Below are 12,197 nucleotides of genomic sequence, written 5' to 3' on the forward strand. Positions count from 1 at the left end.
AAAAGAAAGAAAATCCCACTTTGGCTGGTCCCAAGCATCATAGATTTCACAGCTTTCAATATTTGAAAATAAAATATTTTTGGATGCATGTTAGTTGTTGTAACTAAATTCTAATTAAAGTTGAAGCATAATGGATTCATCATGCATAATTTACCTCGTATTTTGGCCAAGTCTTAGTCCTGTCTTTACAGAGCACTTTTAATGGTAATTTTTGCTCATAGGTCTTTCATCATCTTTGTCCAAGTTGATATTTTTCTTTATGATGCATTAATCTCATCCACACCTTTCTGGCAATGAAGAAGGACAGGCACATGGCACAAGCAAGGTGATATTTAGTAGAATTAATATGGTGCAGAGATTATTTTTCCCCAAGATGTATGTCCACTCCCACTCACAGGTTCACATGGCCTTCCTCTGATCCTTCCATCATATCTGAAGGTTAAGTCTGCATGTGGATGACTCTTATCCTGGTGCTCTGTCCATATAGCAGCTATTCTCAACCTGTCAGATGCAACCCATTTCTGGGTTGAATATTGCTTCCCCAAGACCATTACAAGCCACTGACATTTATATTTGTTTACATAACAGTAGGAAAATTACAATTATGAAGTAGCAACAAAAACATTTTAAGGTATTTCATGAAAATGAGGAGCTACATTGATTATGAAGCATTAAGATGCAAGATAACAATGTCATAGAGTGTCCTTGGGATTGAAGGCACTTATGGGAACAATATGAAAGATATTTCTGGGCCACCTAAGTATATACTACATCCAAACATCTCAAAATAATGAGAGATTCAGAGATTTCCATATATCTAGGGAGAGAAGCCAAATCATACCACATCCCCTTCCAAAGCCAAACTGCTTATAAAAACAAAACAAAACAGAACATGTCAAAAAAAAAACAAATAATCACTACAGAGACTGCATTCCAAAATCTTGCCACATATAATTATATGTAGATCCCCAAGATCTAGAGCAAAGTATTATGTATTAGAAAAAAAAAAAAAAACCTGCAGGGTTGAGGCAAGGTTTGTGGTCGGGTCATAACCTTAGATTGTCATGAGAGTTTGAAGAAATATTGGCCTTGAAGCTAATTGGAATACAGCAACTAGTTAAACAAGAAAGAGGGATCAAAATACATCAAAGAGAAGGCTCATGACCTTGAAAAGCTTTGTTTACTTAGCCCACTCTTGTTATCAGATACCAGCAGCTGCTGTGTCAGTTTTGATATTGCCTGGAATATTTTGTGATTTTGCTCAGAACTCAATTATGGAGGCAGTACCATTCAAAGGACAAGAGAAGATAGAATGGAATTTTACAAATAAAGTGGAGTATAATCTAAAACCTCAGTTTTTTCACTCCTATCTGTGTTGTCTGGAAGTAAGCATAGAAGTTCACAGGTTAGCAGTGCAAGCTCAATCAACACAAAAATGCACTATGGATACAACAGCATTCCAATTAGTTAGAGTGGGGAGAAGAATCAACAGTGGAATCACTACCAAGCAGAGACAGCCAGGTCTCAAACTCAGCTCTCCTCAGCAGGAGGGGCCCAGACTGAAACTAGGAAAGGTTCTTGTCTGTGCCTAACACAGTACAGATTCCATACCCACCACCATGAAACAGCTAGCTCAGTAATCATAGCTCATCCTACTTCACTGTGTATGGAGTTCTAGTTTTACCTCCCAAACAAGTCAGTCAACCATAATACATGAAAGAAGCTGCAGGATACCACCAAAAGTTTGCTGGTCTATTTCTCTCTATGGAGCCAGACAATAGAGCTCAACTACAAAATTTCAGGTGGGCCTATACACACATTTTCTTAGAACTCTTCATCGCATGTCCTTTCTTGTGTTTGCTTTATCAGAACATCCTAGATGCTGGGCCTGCATCAGAGAAACATTTTTTCCGAACAACTCTGCCTTAGTCAGTGACCTGTGTCAACTTCAGGAAAACATTCCTAAATGTCTTCACCCCTTGAAAATATCATACCACACAAATGACTCTCCAAGAATCCTTAAGTTTCAACTTTAAAATGAAGTGAAACATAAAATATACATGTTATTAAGATAATAGGAAAACAGGTAGAGAGTTGGAAGCCAGATAGTGTTGTGCTTTCTACTGAAATTTATCAGGCAAGGGAAAGCATAGTTAGTAGATATGGTAGACGATGAATGTTATAAATCATTAGAGAAGACTCACTCATCTACAATGGAGAGATTAAGAAATGAGTATATCATTTGCAAGGGATTATACAGCCACACAAACTGAAAACAGAATTATGTATAATTGCTAGAGAAAGTAGTTTGAAAAAAATGTATATCCTGGAATAATATTTATAATTTTGAAAATCAGTGAATGAAAGATCATTAAGGGAAATATAATAGAAATGTATGATGGAAAATATTTTAGCTTGTTGATCATAGTGATCACAGAAAATTCTTAAAGTCCCATGTCTCAGGTAGTAGCTGTGTTAGGAGGCTTGGCTCTCATGAGAGTAATTAAAGAAAATGAACATCTCTGTATTTTTCTGACAATGCTAAATGTATACTCCTCATACAACACACCTAAAACACACTTTTAGGTATAGAGCTAAAGGACTTATATTTTCTGAAGGAGATACAAACCTATGTATATTGAATCCATCTTATAAGAGGCAGGAAATGGAAGTAGACTAAGTGTGCATCCACTACTGAATGAGTAATGAAAATATGGTGCATACAAAAATAGAAATCTATTCATAACTAAAGAAAGAATTATGTAAAATTTACAATAAAGAATTATTACTGATAAAACTAAAACTGAGTGAAATAACCCAACCCAGGTAATCAAAACCCATATTTGCTGTCTAAAGTTATTCATGGCTTTAAAATGATTGGTGTATTTAAGTTGTAATATGTACAGAGAGCAGGTAGAAGGAAAGAATATATATTGGAAAGGACAGGTCAGTCAGCTAAAAAGAGGATACATATACAAAATAAAATTGGGGGCAATGTATAATTTTTTATCTATTACTTGAAATAGTCATGACATATTTACTTTTGTTGATTTTCCTGAATATTCCCTTACAGTTCTTATCTCCTGATCTTCAACATGACCCTTTCCAAACATAATTTCCTCAGATTATTATAATTTTATATACCACTAAGTCTAATTTACACTGCCTATCCTAGTGGAGGTCAATCAATCCAGTGGACAATAGGCAACATACCAGCAGCCACACTATTTTTTTGTGCTACAGACTTGAAGCTTTTCCTTTGCATCCACCTCAAACTAATAGTGAGTAGAGTAAGTTTAGTATAAATAAATCACATATTTTCTGTTCCTAACACATTTATTTATTTGATATGACTTTAGGATGCATGATATAGATAAAATAATGCATAATGATACATGTATTGATATACATATTGATATAGATGTAGTTCTAAAGTGGAAAGAATGTGTTCATTAAGCAGATATGGTTCAAAATTACTTATATGAGATGAAAGAAGCTGTAATTCTGAAATAGGCATTAAATATATCCTTAGTTCTATTATATTTCCTTCATCAATTGTGCCTGTTGAGGTCACAAACAATATTTTTGTTTAATGATACACTAACATCTTTCACACATTGTTGAAACTGAAAAGGTCAGTGAAATATCCTGAATAGAGTGATACTTGGAAGAATCAACAGATATGATCCCATTTTCAACAAGTCAAGAAAAGGTTAGAATTTTCAAGCATGTGAAGAGTCAGTACAACCAAGCACATGGCATGATTCTTGACTATGGTCCTTTCCTGTGACAACCTGCAAAGGGTAACTTATCTTCATGCTCCCTTGCTATATAGTTTCTATAAAAGTTACAGCCCATGGCCTGTTGAAGAATAGAGACTACATTCTGGTTTAAGAAAACTGGACTTCTCATGAATTCAACAAATGCAGGAAAACCAGTTTCTTTTTAGGATAACCAACGATTATTAGTGAATTTCAAGTAAAGAACCTTTAGTGTACAGATCTAAATACCACATAAATATTACAATGACAGTAGCTAATATGTACAGAGAGCAGAAAGACTGTTAAGGAACACATAGAATATAGTATATGCAGTCCATCGATGAGTGAAATTTTCTCCTTGATTCTCTACAGTCATATGGAAAAGAACTGAGTGACATTCACAGACATAGCACAGAACCTAGTGACCCACAATACACATGGGTCACAAGTCTGAGTTTATCTGTTATGTAACTCCTTCTAATTTACCTCTAAGGGAGCATGATAAAAATGCAACATACACTCTACTAAACCAAAGGCACACACAAAAACTTCTACAGATATCTGAGTTAATAATTGTTAAAAATAATTCTTTCAAGAGAAGAATGAGAAAGAAATGCTGAAAAATAACAATACAGACAGGAAAATTTAAGTAAGAAATATTAGGCACATAAGAAAACCTTTGAAAAAATATGATGAACAAACATTTTTAATACAAATAAACAAAGATATTGAAATGTAAATATAAATATTACCAGCAATATTTTGAATATGCATAACGTGAAGATAAAGAGGCAGAGGTGGGAATCAGGAAAGAAGGCAACATTGGAAATGTAAATAAAGAATATATCTAATAAAAAAATTTAGTAGCTGCAAAAAAGAAAAAAAAAAGAAGAAAGAGAAAACTATCATAACTGTATTCATTTGCCCCTTGGAGGAGAACAAGACATTTTCTGCCATGCTTAGCTCCATAATTCTATTATTAAGCAAATAAAATAGAGCAATTTAAAAAGGAGAGTTGTCTATGGACTTTTGAAATGTAAAGTGCTCAAAAAACACATCACCATATTTCAGATTCAAGACTCAGGTAAAGCTCATATGTGTTGTGAGGTCACTTTTGCTAGAATTTTAGTGATTTAATAGGTCTCTTGTTTCAATAGCCAATGTTATTATTCGGCTAGATCAAGCAAATACTGGGCACTGCTATTGAGGCTTAGCAGTTTAGTGAGTCCAAGGGTCTTGTGATAATTGAAAAATTTATATGAATAGCCTCAACTCCATCAGTCTTACCTAACTCTAGTATATATAAGAAAACAAAAATGTGATAGTGCTAAGCTATACTGATCAGAGAAATTGGCCATATTCTATTTGGTATAAAATTATTGACAATATAAACAAATGTGTGCACATACCAGTCCTACCACAATGCACACCAATACAGAGATAATGTCAGCAAATAGAATAAGATATTCATATCTTAATAGTCCTTATCTTCACTACCTGGGATAGTCTCTTATACATGGTTTTCTTCAAATTTATTCTTATTGCTATACCATTAAAATAGAGACACTGGCAGCTTTTTCTTACTTCTTCCTGATGGGCAAAAATCCCAGTTTGGAGAAAAGGATGCATGATTTCCTGCCTTTGAAAATTATGAAATAGCATAATATGGAATTCAAACGTGGTATTCTTCTGATCCTCCTTATAAAAGCAGTGTCTTCTTCTTTTAGCACAGACTTGGGAGAAACTCCAGAACCTCTACCAAGATGCTGGTGGTCCTGTTCACAGTGGTCCTGTTGGCCCTGAGCTCTGCTCAGGAACCTGGTGAAGGTATGATAATATGTGTATGCATGCTATGACTCTTTTTAAAGCACAGGAAACAACACTTGAGGGGAGGAGAGAGATGGAACACAGGGCAGGTAATGAGAGATGAATGAGACCACACAGTGTTTTACTTTTTAAAAATAGAGAGTCTCTTGATTTGAAGGCACTGTTGTATTTAAACTAAACTACATATGACAGAAGCATTGCTTTACTCTTGATCAAGTGAAGACTACAGAAAAACAGATATAAGAGCCATGTGAAGGATGGCAAATCAAGTGATAACCCTGAAACTATTATAGAGAAAAAATATACCATCTTACCAACTTTTACTTTTCCACACTGCTTCAACATTCCAATGCATTATGAGTGTGTTTTTCATCACTTATTCAAATGCTTAACCATATACCTTTTATTTGAGAAGACAAAAATTTAGAAGATAGGAAATAAGAAAGATATAAATATTCTAAATCACACATAATTATAAAACCAGATAGATAGATAGACAGACAGGCAGACAGACAGACAGACAGACAGACAGACAGACAGATAGATAGATAGATAGATAGATGATTTAATCAGTGTAGGTAGCAAGATTCTAATTAAAATGGAGACAACCAAAGAAAAATGTAAGTGTAAATTAACCCTTGCCACTCACCAAAACAGTCACCAGAGATACTTCAAATTAATGCTACCTGTTCATTTTCCTAAGAGTGATTAAAATTCCCTCAGGAAATGACAGATTGTAGCTAAAATCACTTGCCATCTCTTGGATGCTAGTTGCATGTGTGAACTCACTTTGGGTGAATCATTTGCTTTGCTATACAATGGCCATTCATCAAAACTCTTTCAAATATTATCAAGCAAATACCAAAAATCTTTATTCTCTTTATGTGTCTTTAGTAAGGAGGAAGATTTCTAACTCTACACTGTATTGTGATTTCTCTTGTTACTTATTAAGGAATGTAGGTTTCACAGAGGTTCAGAACAATATTCTCCAACTTTAATAATAAGGAACATTAAATGGTGGACCACAAATTATAATAAGCCAAAAATCTGAATTCCTGACAATAAGAGAAATTTCCCTTTTCTACAACAGAGTAGTGGTTGATAGGAGATAAAATTTAGATGGAGTTCCCTAATTTGACACTTCTATGGAAAGAAGATTGGCTTAATATCTTCTTCCAACTCCTTGTTGGCTCTATATCAGTTGATTTCAGCAGGAAAAGCACACAAGTAAGTGTTAGTGTCTCTTGTCTTTGTGACTTTATACTCAGAGAACTGTATTGACCCCATCGAATAAAACCTATGATTGTATTTGTTAAGTGAGAACTATATAGTCTGATTTTTAGACTCTTCTTCAACAGATATTTCTCCATATGAGGCCAAACTTCTGATCAAACTGCATGAATTTTACCATGAAACTTAGTGATTTGATCTTGATTCACAAAAAGATCACATTACCTAAACTCTAAGAGATAATAGAACCTCCACATATGAACTGATTAATCCCGTTTAAGTAGTCCAAGGAAGCTAGTCCTGAATAATCTGCATTAGGTCATCCAAAGACCATGAATTAACAGGAGCTTTTATTGAAACAAGAAGGTTACTATCTAGAAATGTGGAAATGTCTTTGCCAAAAAGGAGAACAAAGTTGAGTACAACTAAACTCATCTATTATTTGCTTTTATGACTCAGAACTCCAGAACCAAAACCAGAGGCCTTGTCCTTCAGAATTCCAGCCAAGACCACCTGCTAAACGGAACCAGCAAGGCCAACCTCCACAAGGAGGTCCACAGCAGAGACCTCCTCAAGGCCCACCTCCACAAGGAGGCCAGCAGCAGGCACCTGCTCAAGGACAACCCCAACAAGGAGGCCCACAGCAGAAACATCCTCAAGGCCCACCCCCTCAGGGAGGCCCACAGCAGAAACCTCCTCAAGGCCCACCCCAACAAGGAGGCCCGCAGCAGAAACTTCCTCAAGGCCCACCCTCACAAGGAGGCCCACAGCAGAAACCTCCTCAAGGCCCACCCCCACAAGAAGGTGAGGAGCAGGAATCAACTGAAAACAGCTCCAACAGCAGAGACGTGCTCAAGGCCAAAGACCACAAGGAGGCCCTCAGCAAAGACCCCCTCAGCCAGGAAACCCACAAGGTCCACCACAAGGTCCCCAATTGGGCAGACCCCAGGGACTTCAGTAAACCAGAATTCGGTGACAGGTATAATTCATATTGATCCCCTGGTGGTTAGCAGGGAAAAACTACTCTATATTTTAGTTGTCAGAAAGTAACCAAACTAAATATGTAGTGAAAACATTGTCCTAGACCCAATATCAAATATTATGACTGAGCTGTCATGTTTTCTCTGTACTTAGAATACATTAGTTTTTCTATTTTTTTCAGAAGTTGGGTATGAAGTTGATTCACCACAAAGCACTTCCACTTTGATTATTGTCTTTCTTTCTGCATGTCCTTCAACCTTCAATTTCAGCGCTGATAATAATCTAAAGTCATTCGTATTTACTCATTGTTTCTTCCCATAATTTCTGTCCACAATGTCCAGAAGACAGATTCCTGGTACAAATCATAAATCTTCCATTCTTTTTTCTTGCTTGGTCTATACAGCATAATGTGTTTAAAAAATTATTGCCACATTTTTAAACAACAGGCTGACAATTTTTTTATTCTATGAAGATAGAACAAAATCTCATCCTTAGCAAATATTGAGGAAAGTAAATATGTTACAAGGCTGTGGTGAAAGAGACACTGAGTAACATTACCATGTAGAGCATGGTTTGCCTTTCTCCCAATTCTTTGCCAAAAACTATTATATTACATTCCTAATGCTAGTCCCACCACTGAAGCTGTATTTCTATATTTGGAGACCTCCTTCTGCTGAGGCTCACTAACAAGATCCTGCTATCAATGTATTTGAGACCACCAATCAAAAGCACACTTTGCTTTATCTGAATAATATCCACAAAAAAATATACCACTGCATCCTAGCACATTCTAAAATAGAACTCAGTGATTCTGTTCTTAAAAAATAGAACTGTGGGTCTTTTACTGCTGCGTTTCAGCCTAAAAAAAGGAATCAAGCACTCTAACCTTTTATCACAGATTAATTAAGTATCTGTCTGTGAAAATAGCAGGAGTGAGTCCCCTATATGTGATGTAAGAGCAGGCAGTTATGAGATACATGCCAACGCAAGGGTGTTGAGATAGGTATGTGTGGACTTGTACAAGAGTGCCACAGAGATAGAGAAGAATGGCCAGGCATCGTTGGCAGAAGAAGTAGATTGGTAGGCTCTAGAAATAGGTAGAATGGTCTGCAGTGTTTTCAGGCCATCTAGCTAGAGAGTAGGGCTTTCCCTTGTGATGCTGAACCCTTGTGATATGTGTTAGGGTTTCCATTCCTGTACAAAACTTTATGACTAGGAAGCTAACTGTGGAGGATAGGGTTTATTCATCTTACACTTTCACATTGCTGTTCATTACCAAATGAATTCAGAACTGGAACTCAAGCAATGTAGGAAGCAACAGCTGATACATCAGCTATGGAGGGATGTTAATTTACTTGCTTGATTCTCCTGGCTTGCTATGTTTGTTTTCTTATAGAACTGAGGACAACCAGCCCATTGGTGACACCACCCACAATGGGCACTCCCACCCTTCATCACTAATTGAGAAAATGCCTTACAGATGGATTTCATGAAAGCTGTTCTTCAAGGGAAGATCCTTACTATTTATAATTTTAAAATGAATATTTTATTTATTTATATTTAAAATGTTATCTCGTATCTGGTTTCCCCTTCTCAAAACCCAAATCACATCACTCCTCCCCATGTTTCTATGACAGTACTCCCCTCTCCACCCCACAACTGCCACCTCACAGCCTACAGTTCCACTGGAGAATCAAGCTTTCATAGGACCAAATGCCTTCCCTCCAATAATACCAGAAAATGCTCTTCTGCATAACAGGTGGAGCCTTGGATCCTCTTGAGTTGGTGCTTTAGTCTCTAGGACTTCTGTGGGGGTTGGTTTGTTGATATTTGTCTTCTTCCTGTGGGAAATCCAAACCTTCTTGTCTTTCAGTCAATCCCTTATATCCTCTATTCATGTCTCTATGCTCATCTTAAGGGTGGCTGCACACATCAGCATCTGTGTCGTTCAAGCTCTGGCAGAGCCTCTCAAAAAGCAGCCATGTCAGGATACTGCCAGAAAGGACTTAGTGGCATCAGAAATACTGTCTGTGTTTGGTATTTTCATATGGGATGGTTCCCCGGGTGGCGTGTTCTCTGGATTACCTTTCAGTTTCTAATCCACTCTTTGTTCATGTATTTCAATTTCAGGAGCAATTCTGGGCTAAAATTTTGAGATGAATGAGTCTTCCTATCTTTCAAAATGGGGCCTTAACTAACTTTGGATATGCTCCCTACATATTCTCTATTCCCTTTGTTACTCAACCATGGTGAACTCTCCCACTAGAAGTCTAAACCAAAATAAAGTCTCTCTTGAGTTTCTTTTGGTCAGCAAATTATATCACAGTATTTACAAAAGTAATAAATACACACAGGGAGAATATACTGTCAATATTAGACCATAGTTTGTGGCTATTGACACAGTATACATGTTGTGAAGAAGGAAGATTGATAGTGGTACATATTTCCAAGACTGTAATTACATATTATGATGAAATCTAGGCTTTTACCACACTGAGTATCTTCTCTTGACAAAAATGAAAGAAAATATTATCAGATACAATTATTGGGTTTATGTTCTTAAAATTTTCACTAATTTTGAAGTTAGTCTTGTTTTAAAAACTAAACTTTAAGTGTGTTTCAATCATATCTTCATATCAGTTTGCTCCATCAGCTGACATTCTAATACATGATTTTGATGATGAGCCAACATTGGAAGAAGAAAAAAAAAAGTGTCAGAAGGAGAGACAACCTTCCATTCTGAAATAGAGCATCTTGGAAGGGAATGTGACTTTCCCATCCATGAGCTTCTAAGCTTCTATTTTTTATGACAGCACAGTTCAGTTACCTGAAGAAGATGAGGAGAAGGAGGAATGTGACGACGATGCTGATGGAGATAATGATAAGTGTGGCTGTAGTGGGGAATAGAAAGAAGAGAATATAAAGGGTTCATTTGGTCAGGAGGATGAAAAATCAGTCTTCCAATGAAGATCCCTCACAATCTGTTACTACTCAAGATATCCAGGAAATCCAAACACCTTGATGTAAATATTTTGATACCAATAGTGAAATAAAAGAAGAAACTGAAGAAAATGAAGATTATATTCCCTCAGAAGACTGAAAAAAAATCATTTTGGGTTCCATGTTTCAAACTGAGATTCCAGTTGGTATTTGTAGATTCAAAGAAAATGACAAAGTGTATGAAAATCATAATCAGCTTCTCTGGGATCCAGAATATTTACCAGAAAATAAAGTGATTGTCTTTCTTAAGGATGCATCTAGAAAAGGGGATTAGAAAGGTTTAGAATCAATTCCTGAAGGATCTCATATAAAAGACAGTGAACAGGATTTATATGAGTTAGTTAAATGCAGTTTTGATACAGAAGAAGCCAAGAAAAGGTTGAGAATTAATGTCAAAGCAACTCAAGAGAAATTATATGTATCAACAGAAGAAGAATTTAGAAAATATGAGCAAGGGCTGAAGGCCTATGGAAAATATTTTCACCTGATTCAGGCTAATAAAGTCTGAACAAGATCAGTCAGTGAATGTGTAGCATCCATATGGAAAAAGTATGACCATTACGATTTCTTTGCTCAGCAAACAAGGTTTGGAAAAAAGAATTTTAATCTTCATTCTGGTATAATGGATTACAAGGATCAACTTTTGGATGAAAGTGAAAGTGTTGCTTCTAGCCAAGCTCTGTCCCCTCCCTCAAATGTCTCAAGTAGTAGTAACACCAAGTCAGAGAAAGAAGATGGTACTTTATAATAGTAATAATAGTAATCGTTTGGACCAGGAGAAATACTGCACAAAGTAGAAAAAAAGTTGAAGACTTACACATCAATGGACCAACAGGTGGAAATAAGAAACCACTCCTTACAGAAATGGACACTAATGGGTATGAAGCAATTAACCTGAACACTGATCCAAAATTTGCCCATATTACTGCAAAAAAAGAAAATGATTTTGATGAAAAAAAAAAATGAGAGACCTGCCAAACAGTCAAGGATAAATAGCAGTGGGAAAGAAAGTTAGGCTCCTCTGACTTTTTCCAGGAAGTAGTCTCACACGGGATGTTTGAGGAACAAGAAAATACAAACGACTAACTATTAGGTCTGTTTCATTTTCTTTGCAATAAAGTCTTGCTTGACTACAGTTTTCGTGGATGGGAGTGACTTTTATAAAGCTGATATCCTTGAAGCAATTGGTTAACTCTTTAAATTTAAATTAAGTCCTAACTTTAAGAAATCTGACTTAAAATTCTATCTGTTGCAAGTTCTTTTACTTCAAATTTTTGAAGCCTTCTTTATGGTTATAAAAACATTGGTAAATTTGGATGATCCAGACTTAACTGTACCTTCTCCTTTGAAAAAATGAATCATATATTTAATTAAAAGGTAATCTTTCCTTATGCTTTA

General features: G+C 36.0%; 1 pseudogene; it reads left to right on the forward strand.

Annotated features, from left to right (window-relative positions):
* Positions 1-5,524: 5,524 nt before the first annotated feature.
* LOC127678151 (mesoderm induction early response protein 1-like) lies at positions 5,525-11,885 on the forward strand (annotated as a pseudogene).
* The last annotated feature ends 312 nt before the right edge of the window (positions 11,886-12,197 follow it).

This window comes from Apodemus sylvaticus, chromosome 2, assembly GCF_947179515.1.
Source record: "Apodemus sylvaticus chromosome 2, mApoSyl1.1, whole genome shotgun sequence".
Taxonomy (NCBI): domain Eukaryota; kingdom Metazoa; phylum Chordata; class Mammalia; order Rodentia; family Muridae; genus Apodemus; species Apodemus sylvaticus.